This window comes from Camellia sinensis, chromosome 1 (assembly GCF_055761805.1).
Source record: "Camellia sinensis isolate YWXY chromosome 1, ASM5576180v1, whole genome shotgun sequence".
In the NCBI taxonomy this organism is placed as follows: Eukaryota; Viridiplantae; Streptophyta; class Magnoliopsida; order Ericales; family Theaceae; genus Camellia; species Camellia sinensis.
Genome location: NC_138961.1, coordinates 108,659,613 through 108,675,504, shown reverse-complemented (window position 1 = coordinate 108,675,504; position 15,892 = coordinate 108,659,613).

Here is a 15,892-nt window from a genome sequence, read left to right as displayed (position 1 = left end):
TCGGTGAAGTGATAGAAAACAGCCCGCGGAAGAATGTGTGCCGGTGGCCTCTCGGGTGTGAAAGGTCGAACCCCCGGAGGCAGAGCCATGATATCAGGATCACCTTCAGCGTCTGAAGGACCTCCACCGTGGGGGAAATGACCAGCCATTTCAAAAAATTTGCAAAAGGGGCAAAAATGAGCAAAAATGAGCCAAAATTGAAAAAAGTCAACAAAAGTCAACTCTCGGGAAATGAAAAAGTCAACAAAAGTCAACTCATGAGAAAATCTTCCAAATATTGAGACAAACTCACCTCAAGTGGCAAAAATGAGAAAAGAAGCCCCGAAATCAAAATTTAATCGGTTCAAAGTGCTTAAAACCGAAAGATTTCGCGAAAACAACTTGCGTGGGACGTTGGAAAACGCGTATAGAGCACAGATCTGAGGGAGAAAATGGTTTGGGAAGCAAGAGGAGATGTTTTCGGAGCTGCACTTGTGAGTACGAAGTGTTTGGATGAGTGTATTTAAAGAAAAGAGGCTGAAAAGACAAAATTGCCCCGAATCTGGGCTAAGTGGCCGACCGGCCACATTTTTGGGCAGGCCGGCCATTTCCTTTTCAAAAACTGGCCGGTGGCCTCCCTCTCCCAATAAAGATGGCCGGTGGTGTTCCCCACATGCCCCCCAAGGTCCTTGCAAATTTTGGGGAGGATTGGAGTCCCCGGGACCTGAAAAAGTACAAGAGAAGTGCACTTTCTGTTGCGAAATCGCTCCGCCAGAACCTCAGCTTCAACTTCCGATGCGTGTCTCATCATTGCTCATCGAAAGTGAGATATATCCTTTTGAACATGTTGTAACCTCCCCGGGAGGTGAACCGGAGGCCGCGATCGAGTCGCCCTCGCTGAAACGCGCATTTCCTTGCTCGTTGTTTTGGGACAAACATACATCCTGGTTTATGCTTGTTCTGCATTATCATACACATAACTTGCATTCTCATGCACATAACTTGCATCCTCATGCACATACTTGCATTGTTATGCACGTCTCTTTGATATCACCAAAGCCTTCGTGCTTAAACTCGTGTTGTCACGCGCGTTTCTTCCCGCATTGCGATGCACTTTTCCATTGACACCGCGATTGTCTGCATTCGATATCACATTGAACCTATGTTGTTAGATCTGTTGTGCTTGTTGAGTTTCTTTCTTTTGCAGGCACGATATTGTATGTATGGTTCATTTGAGGCTGGTGCGACCAGACGAATCGCGCAGGTATCGTATCTTTTTTTTTTGGGTGAATAAGAAATAATATAAAACAGAAAATTTACAAAAATACAAGGGGCATACCCCAGGCCCTAACAACAGAAGACAACACAAGCCTCAGCCAACATGCACCGAGGCCCAAAGGATCACTAACAAAATCTAAACCAAACCTGAGAGCTACATCCGAAAAATAGAACCAAAAGAAAAAAAAAACGTTGCCAAGCAGATTGTACAAAGGCCATATCCTATGATGGATAGGGACCTTGTACAAAGGACAAACCAGCAACCAAAAAGCACCATTACAATAGTCCAAAAACTCCCTACACAACCCGTAGGGATGGGCACCAACACACCCACACGCCTCCCTACACAGCTCGTAGGGATAGGCACCTGTAACCAATAAATGTAATACAAAATTGTAACTCAAGCAAGCCGAAGAGATATACCAAGAGGGGCCCATTCTACCGAGTTGCTCAAGAAACCTATTACACGAGATACCCAAGTACACATGAAACCTCCTACTCAACCCGTAGAAATAGGCAAGCTGCAAATTACAACTGTGACCAAATAAAAATAAAAGTAAAGACCACTGATTTGCTCTCATTTGTAGCATAACAAGGCGCTTGAAGCAGCCATCGCTATGGAACGTACACACCCTGCCAACAGCCATCCAAATCTGAATAGCAATCAGCCACCACTCCTTCACAGCAGGAAAGAGATAAAAGAAATGAATAGCAATCAGCCACCACTCCAAATCTTCTCCGTGTGAGACGCAACGAGAATTGAATAATTCTCTGCATTCCTAACTGCATGAAATGTAGTTGTTGCTTTGCATTCTTGCTTAAAACTGTTGCATCTATTTGCGAATACTTGCCTCATTACAGCTTACTACATTTGCATGATCATGAGCTACATTCGACTTTGTGTTACTGTTTTGCATTTTGCCCCCTGCCTGCGGGCATGTCTGCGGGCACATTTCTGTTTATCTCACCTGTTTGTCTAAGTCTTCGGCCTTGTCAAAAATGGGTCGTCTCTGGGCTTTGACATTCACTCCCGTCACTTATGACTTTCGAGTTCTGTCAAAGAGGGGCAACTGTAGACACCCCATTTTTGACCGACCTTAAGACTCAGACATCACCGATTGAGCGCTTGGTGATGTTGCATATCGTGCTCGTTCAGAGGTTTCAGAGTCTCGGCTGCGAGCCTTGCCTCCAGACTTCTGGACTCTTTCATGCTTTGCCTCGGTTTGCGAACTAGGCTCTGTTTTCTCCGTTTTCTCTTCCCGAAGGGAGGGAGAGGTCTCGTAGATCATCTCTCAGTGGCTGTGGGCTACGTTTCGTGGTCGTAGGCCATTTTGCCCGTTTGGAGTCCGATTTCTGATTTTTCGGAGCCGTTGGCCGTGTGTCTCGGTTCGGGACCGCTTAACCACCTCCGTTTGCTCCGGTTTTTGGCGTGCATCTTATTTGCTCCCTTTTGAGGGACACTGTGGCTCGAGAAACCAACTTCGTAGTCGAATACCACTTTCGGTGCCTAATAGTCAATTTTCGGGGCCTCGGGCTGCGCGTTTCGGCCCCCGAACCTTCATCTTGCATCGGTTTGAGTTCATTTTTGGCAGGGACCTCTGTTTCATTGTTAGGAAGGTCGTAGAAGGGTGGGAGGCCGGCAATTGTTCTGACAACCAGTTTTATTCCTCCATCGCCCTCCGTCGCCCGTTTTTTTCTCACTTGAAAGCCAATGTTGACCACCCTAAGGCCACTTTTTCCATCCCCAAACCACATATTTGTGTTGTACACACCTGGGAGGCCACCAATATCATGTGGCCGGCCAGTAATTGTGTGTGACCCTTTTGAACCCCTCCTAAAAGTGGCCTTTTCTCTCTCCTGGTTCACTTTCTCCAGTTTTTGACCACATGGTTGTGTTGTGCACACATGGGAGGCCACCAATCTGGGGTGGCCGGCCACTAATACTGCTTGACCCTTTTGACCCTTGGCCGACCGGCCACCTAAACCCTAGATAAGCAGCCGACCTTGACCCTCTCTCCAGGTACATTACAAATATGCATTTTGTTTCCCCCCAGATTGTGTATCCGGGGGGCTGCACTTTTGGGGGGAAACTTGAATTCATTTCCCCCCCTTTTTTCCCCCTCTTTTCCCCACACTTTTGCCTATATATCAGGCCCTCTAGCTCCCATTTGAAGGGTTACAAAAATTTCTTTGAGGCTCTTGCATTGATCCTCTCCTCTTCTTCTCTTCCAAGCCTCAAAACACCCTTAGCCCTACACCATTTACCCTACACCTCATAGCACAAGGCCCCCATCCTCCATTCCAGCAACTTGAGGCTGCTTTTCAGAGGCGAAGAACTCCCAAACTTGGCTCAAAGGTTGTTGGAGCATTGGTCTACAAGGGTGAGTCACTTTCTTCCATTTTCTAGTCTTTTTTTGCTTTGTATGTAAGCCTTAGTTGCTTGCATTTTTGGGCTCCGACCCTAACTGTAAATAGTCATATTTTGAGCCCCTTTTCATTTTTGATTAAGGGTCTTTCTCTGTTTGAGGCCTCCTTCTATCACTTGCTTCTTTAACCCTCTTTTAGGCCTTATTTTTGCATAGTATTTTTGGCCTGTTTGTGAGTTGTTTTGGACTTTTCCATAAACTTTAAAATAGCTTGTTTTGAGCCCCTCTTCAATATTGTTGAAGTGCTCTCCTCTGTTTGAGGCCTCCTGCTATCACTTGCTTCTTTAACTCTCTTTTAGGCCTTATTTTTGCATAGTATTTTTGGCCTGTTTGTGAGTTGTTTCGGACTTTTCCATAAACTGTAAAATATCTTTTTTTGAGCCCCTCTTCAACATTATTGAAGGGCTCTCCTCTGTTTGAGGCCTCCTGCTATCACTTGCTTATTTAACTCTCTTTTAGGCCTTATTTTTGCATAGTATTTTTGGCCTGTTTGTGAGTTGTTTCGGACTTTTCCATAAACTGTAAAATAGCTTTTTTCAGCCCCTCTCCAACATTGTTGAAGGGCTCTACTCTGTTTGAGGCCTCCTGCTATCACTTGATTCTCTATCTCTCTTTTAGGCCAATTTTTGCATAGTACTTTAGGCCTATCTGTGAGCTGTTTTGAATCTTTCCATAAACTGTAAAACCTCTTATTTTGAGCCCCTCTTCAACAATGGGCTCTCCTCTGTTTGAGAACAGCAGCTGCCACTTGTCTCTTTATCCCTATTTTAGGCCTTTTCTTGCACAATGTTTTAGGCCTGTTTGTGTTTGTTTTCGTGGCTTGTTGTAAACTGTAAAGTACCATGCTTTGAGCCCCTCTTCAACTTTGTTGAAGGGCTCTTGGCCATTTAGGGCCAGCTGCTGCTACTTGCTTCATTACCTCTCTTACGGGGCCATTTTTGCATGCTAGCTTAGTCCTATTTGTGTCCATTGTTTGGCTTCGCTTAAAACTGTAAATATTCTTGTTTTGGGACTGTCGAAGTCTTCACACTTCATGTTCAAATAATGCATGCTTTGCATAGCCATAGGTCATTCCATGTACCTAATTTCATGTTTCGGGTCTCATTCCGTGCATCGGGTGCCATGCTTCCATGTTTTGGGATCATTTTGCATCACATTTCAGTGCTGAAACTTGCATGTTTGTATGCCATATTCCATGCCTTGCCATGTCATGTTAGAGTGGCATTTGTGCCTTAGGATCGGTCCTCGATTTGCGTGCATGTGTGCACGCATTTCGAGTGTCTCTCTTTTTTCATCTCATGGCTACTAATGTGAGTGTGGCTGAGGTCCACTCGTGTTGGTGTAAGTCCATTGTGCATTGTGTATGCCATTTCATTTCATAGCATTGTGTATGCTAGGTTGTATGTTAGCGCATTGTGTATGCCATGTTACCTCGTGCATCGTGTATGCCATTCCCTAGCATTGTGCATGCTAGGTTGTATATTAGTTGCATTCATGCATGCCATGCATATTGCATTGTGCTTGGGATAGGAGTTAGCTCGAGCACGGGAAACGAGAGACGTTTCGTACTTCGAGTGACGGAACGTGTCTTAATTCCCAGTCACCGACACTCCGGATTATCCATGATGGAGTTTAGGTTTTGTTATGTTTATATGTGATTCATTTCATATTGAGTTGTGCAATTCGACTCCTCGGCCATCATGCATCGATATGCGTGATTGGTGGCACGGGGATCGAGGACTACACTCCCTGAAGGGTAGTCATGCATACATATGTGAAAATACTTTGCCATGCCCCTTTCTTGCTCTCTGTTACAGCAAATCAAGAGTCAGCAGCCTTCCGGAGCTTGGCACGCATCCCAAGAACAATTGCAAACAGAGGCTAATTGGGGCATCGCAATGGATTTCCGCACAAAGCAACCCGGACATGCATCACTCATCATCCGAAGCAGCGTCGAGGTAGTCCCTAGCTTGCATACTGGTTTACAGCTTATCTAGTTTAATTTGTTAATTAATTAGGATTTTGTAATTATTTGGACTGTAATATTTATTTGGGACTGTATATTATTTATTCGGACCTTCTGCGCGAGGGCACAACTGTAATAAGTGTGCGTGTGTGTGATGTATTTCTTCCAACCCCAAGTCTTTCTCCTTTTTATTTACCCGCTTATGATGGTTAGATTAGGGCATGTTTCAATTAGCATACAGTATGATAGCATGTTTGCATTCATTCATCTGTTTTGCATGCACCGGGCTCGGCGCATCATACTAACTGCATTGTATTTTCAATTCCAAGTTGAATACATGTTAGCTGTAGCATTTCATATGCCATGTTTAGAATAGCCGAGCCTGCTATAGTTGCATTTTTGCATGTGTTGCATTAGGTATTTCTGTATAATTAGGATCATGCATGGATTTCTAATTAGCTTCTATTTTGGCTTGGAGTACTCGGTAAGTTTTATGCTTTAGCATCCTTGCATGCGTGTGAGTGACTGCCATGAATAGCATGCTTACCATAAGGCTATGTGCATATAATGATATAACTGCCTGAATGCCTGTGGGTGAAGGTTGGGTTATTTGAATTGGAACAATTCATCAAATGTGTGTTTTAAGCCCACTAGATAGTGGCAAAATCATGTTTTCTAAGCCCACTTGAGGGTGGCAAATCCGCGTCTTAGCCTACTTGCGGGTAGCACCATCAAATCATTTTCAAACAAACAAACATGAAATGTTTTGTTCCAATTCAGGCGATCCAGTCTATACTTGTATGCTGTGCGCATCACATAGTAAATCTAGGCTAATAACCGGAATAAGAACACACAATATTTTCAAAGCTTGATATCATGGTTAGTAGAGGCCGATCTTTGATCGGGCGAGCGGGGGTGCTCACGAAGTGACCTTCCCCAATCGTACCCAAGTTCCCAAGCCGAGGCAACTTTGGTGATGACGGACACGTGGCCTTAGGCAAACGAGTCAGGGTTTCCTAAATTTCCCCAAAATAAAACATTTAGGAGGCGATTTTGTATCTGGCAAAGCAGTCCATGTTTGGCACTTCTTTCAAAATCTGTTTTCTCAAAACGATTTGCCGGATTTGGACTCTTCGGTTCAGATTTAGAACCGTGACAATTTGAGAGTCCGAGCTGTAGTGACCCCAAATGAACAGAACGGGAGCTCGTCCCTCCCGGGGCGTTCGGGGACGTCTACAGGGGCCCAAGCTAATTAATTCCTCGAACGAAAGAGAGAAGGATGGAGAAGCACAGAGAAAGTTAGAGAGAAACTATCTCCATCCTTCTATCTTCTGTTCTAAGAAACTAATTCGCTTGGGACCCTAACTGTTCCATTAGCTTAAGTGGCCAAGTTTAACTCCAACAAACCTTGCTTAGCATCTAAGAAAGAGAATTTACTGAGTAATTGCCACTTAACGATATTAGTTAAACATAAGCACCGCATTTAAGGTTTTCCCAATTCCCCAACTGTTCAATTCTCAAGCCCAAAAGGACGAATGTGAATTCCCTATGATTTTTTTTCCCGTTTCTCTTTCTTTTCTCTAACTGTCTCTAACTTTCTCTGTGCTTCTCCGTCCTTCTCTCTTTTGTTCTAGGAACTAATTAGCTTGGGCCCCTAATTGTTCCGTTAGTTTAAGTGGCCAGGTTTCACTCAAACTAATCTTGCTTAGCCTCTGAGAAAGAGAATTTACTGAGTAACTGTAGCTGAACGATATTAGTTTAACTTAAACACCTCATTTATGATTTTCCAAATCACCTAAGTGTTCAATTCTCAACTCCAAAAGGATGAATGTGAATTCCCTTTGATTTTCTTCCTACTTCTCTTTCTTTTCTCTAACTTTCTCTTCTTCTAGCTCTCAAGATAAAAGTCTCCCTCTAACTTTCTCTGTACTTCTCCATCCTTCTCTCTTTCGTTCAAGGAACTAATTAGCTTGAGACCCTAATTGTTCCATTAGCTTAAGTGGCCAACTTTAAGTCAAACTAATCTTGCTTAGCCTCAAAGATAGAGAATTTACTAAGTAATTATCAATATTAGTTTGACTTAAGCACGTCATTTAAGGTTTTCCAAGTCACCTAAGTGTTCAATTCTCAAATCCAAAAGGATGAATTTGAATTCCCATTGATTTTCTTCCTCTTTCTGTTTCTTTTCTTTAACTGTCTCTTCTAGCTCTCAAGAAAAAGTTTTCTCTCTAACTTCTCGGCGCTTCTCCATCCTTCTCTCTTTTTTGTTCGACAAACTAATTAGCCTCGGCCCCCTAATTGTTTCATTTGTTCAAATGGCGAAGTTTAAATCAAACTAATCTTGCTTAGCCTCTAACAAAGAGAATTTACTGAGTAATTGTAACTTAATTTATTCACCCAAAAATTGTAACTTAACAACCATTTGTTTAACTTAAACACCTCATTTAAGGTTTTCGAAATCTCCTAAGTGTTCAATTCTCATGTCCAAAAGGTTGAATTTGAATTCCGCCAGATTTTCTTCCTATTTCTCTTTTCTTTTCTTTAACTTTCTTGTCTAGCTATCAAGAAGATAGTTTCTCTCTAACTTTCTTTGTGCTTCTCTATCCTTCTCTCTTTCGTTCGAGGAACTAATTAGCGTGGGCCCCCTAATTGTTTAATTTGTTCAAGCGGCGAAGTTTATATCAAACTAATCTTGCTTAGCCTCTAACAAAGAGAACTTACTGAGTAATTGTAACTTAACAACATTAGTTTAACTTAAACACCTCATTTAAGGTTTTCGAAATCTCCTAAGTGTTCAATTCTCAAGTCCAAAAGGTTGAATTTGAGTTCCGTTTGATTTTCTTCATATTTCTCTTTCTGTTCTCTAACTTTCTTGTCTAGCTCTCAAGAAGATAGTTTCTCCCTGACTTTCTCTGTGCTTCTCCATCTTTCTCTCTTTCGTTCTAGGAACTAATTAGCTTGGGCCCCTAATTGTTTCATTAGCTTAAGTGGCCAGGTTGAAATCAAACTAATCTTGCTTAGCCTCTAAGAAAACGAATTTACGGGGTAACTGTAGCTTAAAGATATTAGTTCAATTTAAACATCTCATCTGAGGTTTTCAAAATCACTCAAGTGTTCAATTCTCAAGTCTGAAAGGATAAATTTGAATTCCCTGTAATTTTCTTCATATTTCTCCTTCATTTTCTCTAACTTTGTCTTCTAGCTCTCAAGAAGAAAGTTTCTCTCTAACTTTATCTGTGCTTCTCCATGCTTCTCCGTTCTGTTCTAGTAACTACATAGCTTGGGTCCCGTAAATGTGTCATTCGCTTAACTGGCCAAGTTTAACTCAACCGAATCTTGCATAGCCACTGAGCAATAGAATTTACTGAATATATGTAGCTTAACGATATCTGTTTAACATAAGCACCACATTTATGGTTTCTTAAATCATTTAAGTGTTAAATTCTCAAGCCCAGAAAGATGAATTTGATTTCCCTTTGACTTTCTTCCAATTCCTCTTTCTTTTCTCTTATACTTTCTCTCCTGGCTCTCAAAGCAGAAAGTTTCTATCTTTCTCTGTGCCTCTCCATCCTTCTCTCTTTTGTTCCGGGTACAAATTAGCTTGCGCACCTAATTGTTTCATTTTCTCGAGTGGCCAAGTTTACCTTAAACTAATCTTGCTTAGCCTCTCAGCAAGAGAATTTACTGAGTCATTGTCGTATAACGATCTTAGTTTAACATTAAACACCTCATTTAAGTTTTCCGAAATCACTTAAGCGTTTAATTTTCAAGTCTAAAACGATGAATTTGAATTCCCTTTAATTTTCTTCCTATTTCTCTGTCTTTTCTTTTAACTTTCTCGTCTACCTCTCAAGAAGATAGCTTTCTCTCCAACTTTCTCTGTGCTTCTCCATCCTTCTATCTTTTGTTCTAGGAAACTAATTTGCTTGGGACCCTAACTGTTCCATTAGCTTACGTGGCCAAGTTTAACTCCAACAAATCTTGCTTAGCATCTAAGAAAGAGAATTTACTGAGTAATTGCCACTTAACGATATTAGTTAAACAGAAGCACCGCATTTAAGGTTTTCCAAATTCCCTAACTGTTCAATTCTGAAGCCCAAAAGGACGAATGTGAATTCTCTATGATTTTTTTTCCCGTTTCTCTTTCTTTCCTCTAACTGTCTCTTCTATCTCTCAAGAAAAAAGTTTCTCTCTAACTTTCTCTGTGCTTCTCCGTCTTTCTCTCTTTTGTTCTAGGAACTAATTAGCTTGGGCCCCTAATTGTTCCATTAGTTTAAGTGGCCAAGTTTAACTCAAACTAATCCTGCTTTGCCTCTGAGAAAGAGAATTTACTGAGTAACTGTAGCTGAACGATATTAGTTTAACTTAAACACCACATTTATGATTTTCCAAATCACATAAGTGTTCAATTCTCAACTCCAAAAGGATGAATGTGAATTCCCTTTGATTTTCTTTCTACTTCTCTTTCTTTTCTCTAACTTTCTCTTCTTCTAGCTCTCAAGATAAAAGTCTCCCTCTAACTTTCTCTGTGCTTCTCCATCCTTCTCTCTTTCGTTCAAGGAACTAATTAGCTTGGGACCCTAATTGTTCCATTAGCTTAAGTGGCCAAGTTTAAGTCAAATTAATCTTGCCTAGCCTCTAAAATAGAGAATTTACTGAGTAATTATCGATATTAGTTTGACTTAAGCACGTCATTTAAGGTTTTCCAAGTCACCTAAGTGTTCAATTCTCAAATCCAAAAGGATGAATTTGAATTCTCATTGATTTTCTTCATCTTTTTGTTTCTTTTCTTTAACTGTCTCTTCTAGCTCTCAAGAAAAAGGTTTCTCTCTAACTTCTCGGCGCTTCTCCATCCTTCTCTCTTTTTTGTTCGACAAACTAATTAGCCTCGGCCCCCTAATTGTTTCATTTGTTCAAGTGGCGAAGTTTAAATCAAACTAATCTTGCTTAGCCTCTAACAAAGAGAATTTACTGAGTAATTTGTAACTTAATTTATTCACCCAAAAATTGTAACTTAACAACCATTAGTTTAACTTAAACACCTCATTTAAGGTTTTCGAAATCTCCTAAGTGTTCAATTCTCATGTCCAAAAGGTTGCATTTGAATTCCGCCTGATTTTCTTCCTATTTCTCTTTTTTTTTTTCTCTAACTTTCTTGTCTAGCTCTCAAGAAGATAGTTTCTCTCTAAGTTTCTCTGGGCCCCTAATTGTTTCATTTGTTCAAGCGGCGAAGTTTATATCAAACTAATCTTGCTTAGCCTCCAACAAAGAGAACTTACTGAGTAATTGTAACTTAACAACATTAGTTTAACTTAAACACCTCGTTTAAGGTTTTCCAAATCTCCTAAGTGTTCAATTCTCAAGTCCAAAAGGTTGAATTTGAGTTCCGTTTGATTTTCTTCCTATTTCTCTTTCTGTTCTCTAACTTTCTTGTCTAGCTCTCAAGAAGATAGTTTCTCCCTGACTTTTCCTTTTGGGTGAATAAGACATAAAATAAAAAACAGAGAGCTACACAACTACAAGGGGCATACCCCAGGACCTAACAGAGAACTATACAAACGAAGGGACAACCCGAAGGAACCAGCCCAACAGAACAGGATCAAAAACGGCTACCAAGAATAAAGGAAATAATGAAAAACATTGCATTGAAAAGAAATAAACCAAAAAAGGATATGTGCATAAGCCGCGTACATGCGAATGAGGTTCATGAACACATCCAAGCGATAACCCTAAGATGAAACAGGAAAACAGTCCACATACACGACACAACCTGAAATAAAAACACAGAGCTAACAAAAAACCATGCACATCCCGCACGGGTAGGCCAAAAACACATCAAAACCGTCAAGCATCCAAACACAGAAATCCAACACATGAATATAAATTAAAAGACAAGTGTCCACAAAGGCGCTACAAGCAGCCATCAACAAACCAGTACCATCAATCATGCGAGCTGCCAGCCAACTAAGAGTGTAATACCCCTGTCTCGTAATATGTTAATTGGTCCTTAATAAGATGTGATTATGTGTTTGTTATGGTTTTGTATGCCATTATGTGAAAATATGTGGTTTTGAATTTCTATCTGTTCACCGTAGGAATATCTGTTTGATTTTACCACTTCGGAAATTAAATTGGAGGCCTTATCGGCCGCAGAACCCGAAATTGATTACGCCATTGTGGTCGGCATAATTTTTAGAGCCTACGGTGAAATTTAATTAGAAATTGATTCGGGTCAGATTAAGTTGATTAAATTGATAATTTAGTGCCCAATTGTTTATTATTATTATTTTGGAATAGTGGGGTTTGATGCAAAAGGGCACTACACCCTCAATTCCTTCCCTTATGTGGCTTTGGCTGATTAAACTCTCTAGAGAGAGTGAGAGACCCGAAATTGAGAGAGAAAGGGGGAAATCATCTAAGTTTGCTCTTGAAGCTTTGGAGTCTTGAAGGCTAGCTCAAGAATTAACCATAGTTGTGAAGATTGAAGCTCCTAGGTGAGTGATCAACACCTAATTCATGAATTTGTGTATGTAATAATGTGAATTCGCAGAGGATATCTGATCAAGAACATGAATGGTGTTGAGTATGATGAAATTGAAGTTTATATGCACATGCATGCATAGAATTGCCATGAAAATGTATAATCTAGCATGTATTGAGTTAAACATGGAAATAAAGGTGTTAAATCTTACATGCAAGCATGTTTTTGTTGAGCTCCATGAGAATGAGCACCATTTGCATTATTTGGAATGAAAATGAAGTCAAGATTAGCATGCATGTTGAATAATTAAAGATAGGAGCTTTGGAAGGCATGAATGTGTATGATAGAATTGAGCTTGAATTAAATTAAGCCATGCATGTATTTGATTTATGAAATTGGGCTCCATAAAGATGTATTTTGGTGTTTATACCATGTTAGTACAAGTATATGTGAAATTGGAGCCACCAAAAGCATGGAATGACGGTTTGAATGTTGAAGGGAGCTCAAGAACACAATCTGGAAAACCCAGAATTTTGATGTCCGCTCGAGCGGGGAACCTGACGCTCGAGCGGAGAAATCGAGCTCCCAGCACTTTCTGCAGACATGGTTCCCGCTCGAGCGGGGAAGTTGACGCTCGAGCGGGGAGCTATGTAGACAGGCAGTCCGCTCGAGCGGCCGAGTTCACGCTCGAGCTGGAATTGAAGGCAACCAGTACTTTTGCAGACCTAAGGGTCCGCTCGAGCGGGGGAAGTCCACGCTCGAGCGGGGACCCTATTTTCTGAAATCCTGTTTTTGCATTTTGTGTTCTGTTTTCCGTTCTCTTTCACTTGCAAGCATTCTTAGGCTTATGTTAAGCATTGTAAATGAGCTAATGAGATAAGAATTAAGCCTAAAAGAGGAATATGTGAATTAAGGAACGGATTGAATTGTTAATGACCCCTTTTGTGTTCATGGAATGTGTAGGGTCAAGCTCCAGGGCGAATCCACAAGCCAATCACTGTGAGTAATATCAATATTTGAATGCTTGCGAATGTCCAATTGTTTAATCCCTTTTAAGCTTTATGAATTGCTAATTGGGTTTGTGGACATAAGTCTGATATGGATGAATGAATGGACCAAAGGTCGTTTTGAAATGAATGATTGGACCAAAGGTCGTTTTGATGTGAATGAATGGACCAGAGGTCGTTTTGATGTGAATGAATGGACCAGAGGTCGTTTTGATGTGAACGAATGGACCAAAGGTCGTTTTGATGTGAACGAATGGACCAAAGGTCGTTTTGATGTGAATGAATGGACCAAAGGTCGTTTTGATGTAAATGAATGGACCAAAGGTCGTCCTGATATAAATGAATGGACCAAAGGTCGTCCTGATGTAAATGAATGGACCAAAGGTCGTTTTGACACATGTGAGTGGGCCAAAGGCCGTTTTGACATGAATGAGTAGGCCGAAAGCCGTTTTGACATGAATGAATGGGCCGAAGGCCGTTTTGACAGAAATGAATGGGCCGAAGGCCGTTTTGACAGAAATGAATGGACCGAAGGCCGTTTTGACAGAAATAAATGGGCCGAAGGCCGTTTTGACATGAATGGAAATCTGAGTGGGCCAAAGGCCAGAATGGTTGGAACTACAGTCACTTGATTTGAATTTCGTATACTTATATATCTATTAAGTAGAAATAGGAATTGGGCCTAAGGCCGTTTGGAACCTGTTGTTCTACCTTGTTTACGTAATTTCTGTATTTGATATTATTCACTGGGCTATCGCTCACGCTCATTCATGTGTTTGTAGGTGAGCCCGGAGAAGTCCAAACCCAGCCCCAGTGAAGTCTGTGAGGAACAACAGAGGTTTTTGGAGAGTCAGCCCTTGCGTCTCACGCACGAGACCCGTCTTCGCCTTTCCGTTATGTATTTATATCTTGTCATGGTGGCGAAGTTTTTGATTATGTCTGCATATAGTTTCATGGGTTGACTTAGTTGGACGATCCTGTCTGTATAGAATTTTATGCTACTACATTTCTGACGTGAGTTATTAACATGAGTTGGTATGGAATGTTATGATGTGCATATAAGCACGGCTCTATGGGCAAAGTTTTAAATTTTGCTTCCCTTTTGGCCCCTTTACTCTGATGTGTTAAGTCTGTTTTGGTCTGAGGCCGTAGGTAATCTTAGGATTACTGGCCGGTTACGTCCTTAACCCATGGGGGCAGGTTCGGGTCGTGACAAAGAGCCAGCAAACCAGCAGTCACCAAGAGAGGAAGAGAACAGAATCTCCCTTTCCAAGCCTTTCTAGCAGACCTTAAACACTGAAGTAACCCAAAAAACCGAATCGCCAGGAACCTTTGGAGCAACAAATCTGCAGTCCCCAAAACTGGACACCACTGCCGACCCATGCAACCCAAGATCTGCTCATACATTAGAGTAGACCCTGTAAGAACAGCCATGAGTAAGTTCCTCCAGCAAATAAGGTACAATCTACTAGACTTTAATACAGAAACAATGCCCTCAATATAGGATCTCACTCCACTCAACCCACAAGAAGACAAGAAGGGTCACACTATAGGATCTCACTCCACTCAATCATCACATCCCCCAGTCCCTACCTTGGTAGATCACAAGCCTCAAACCCCACGGCAGTGTGCCCATCACTCCGTGTCAGGTGTGGCAATACGATCATTTAGGAAGGGTCACATGAAGACAAGAAGCGACCAGAAAACCGGTAGCTATCCTCCCGCTCATCTCCCAGTCTCTAACTCGGCTGGTTATTGAACCACAATTCCCCATAGCAGTGACTCCCCAATCACTCTTGGCGGAGATAGCTCAAAACCATCCTCATATCGAGTCACATGAGGATCACACGATCAATCACCATAAAATAATCAACTATAAATGATCCGCTGCAGATAGACTAAACAAAAAATATTCCAAAATAACCAAATAATTTTCCACACCTGTACGCATGCTCATGAGTGGCCCACAAGAAGAACCGTGGGCATTAATAAAAATAAACCTCTTGCCCCCACATCAGCTCAAAACGTGCTTGAAAGAACAAAAGCCCACTATTTGAAAAGAGGTGGGACCCACCTCATAGAAACCATAACATGAAACCATGTGCTGAACCAAAAACCGTGGGCCAAAGAGGGGCCACGTATTTGACTATGCATATAATATATATTAATATAAATATTTATATATATATATAAATGACAAAGCAGCCATCATCTCATCACCTTTAAGTGTGCTTGTCAGCATCAATAGAGCCCCACCATGCTTTACACGTACATGAAGAAACCAAGCTTTACAGCTGCCCAAACAATGGGCTACCCAGCAAATATATAAAAGATGGCTCCCCACAGATTTGCCCATTCCAATAAAGCAAGCTAACCACACCCACGTGATTGGGGCTACAACAGCTATACTACACAGTTGATTCCACTGCCCAATGCACAAAACTTCAAACGGTAATCATTTATAATTAAAACCATTTCACCAAAATTTGAATTAGGCGCCAAGACCACTCCCATGTAACCTGCAGCGTTTCCAACATTACATCGGAAATAGCATACAGCTATTGAAGTGTCTATAACACGCATATACCAAAACACCAGCACACCGCCGGCGCGTTATGCACACAACACCTGGCAACTGACCTCCGGCGTAGCATCACTGTGAAACCCATGCCACGACGGACCTGACGGACATGTCGCACCGACGGCCATCTATCTTCTGAACCATCGCCGGAGGAAAACCAGTACCCAGAACCAT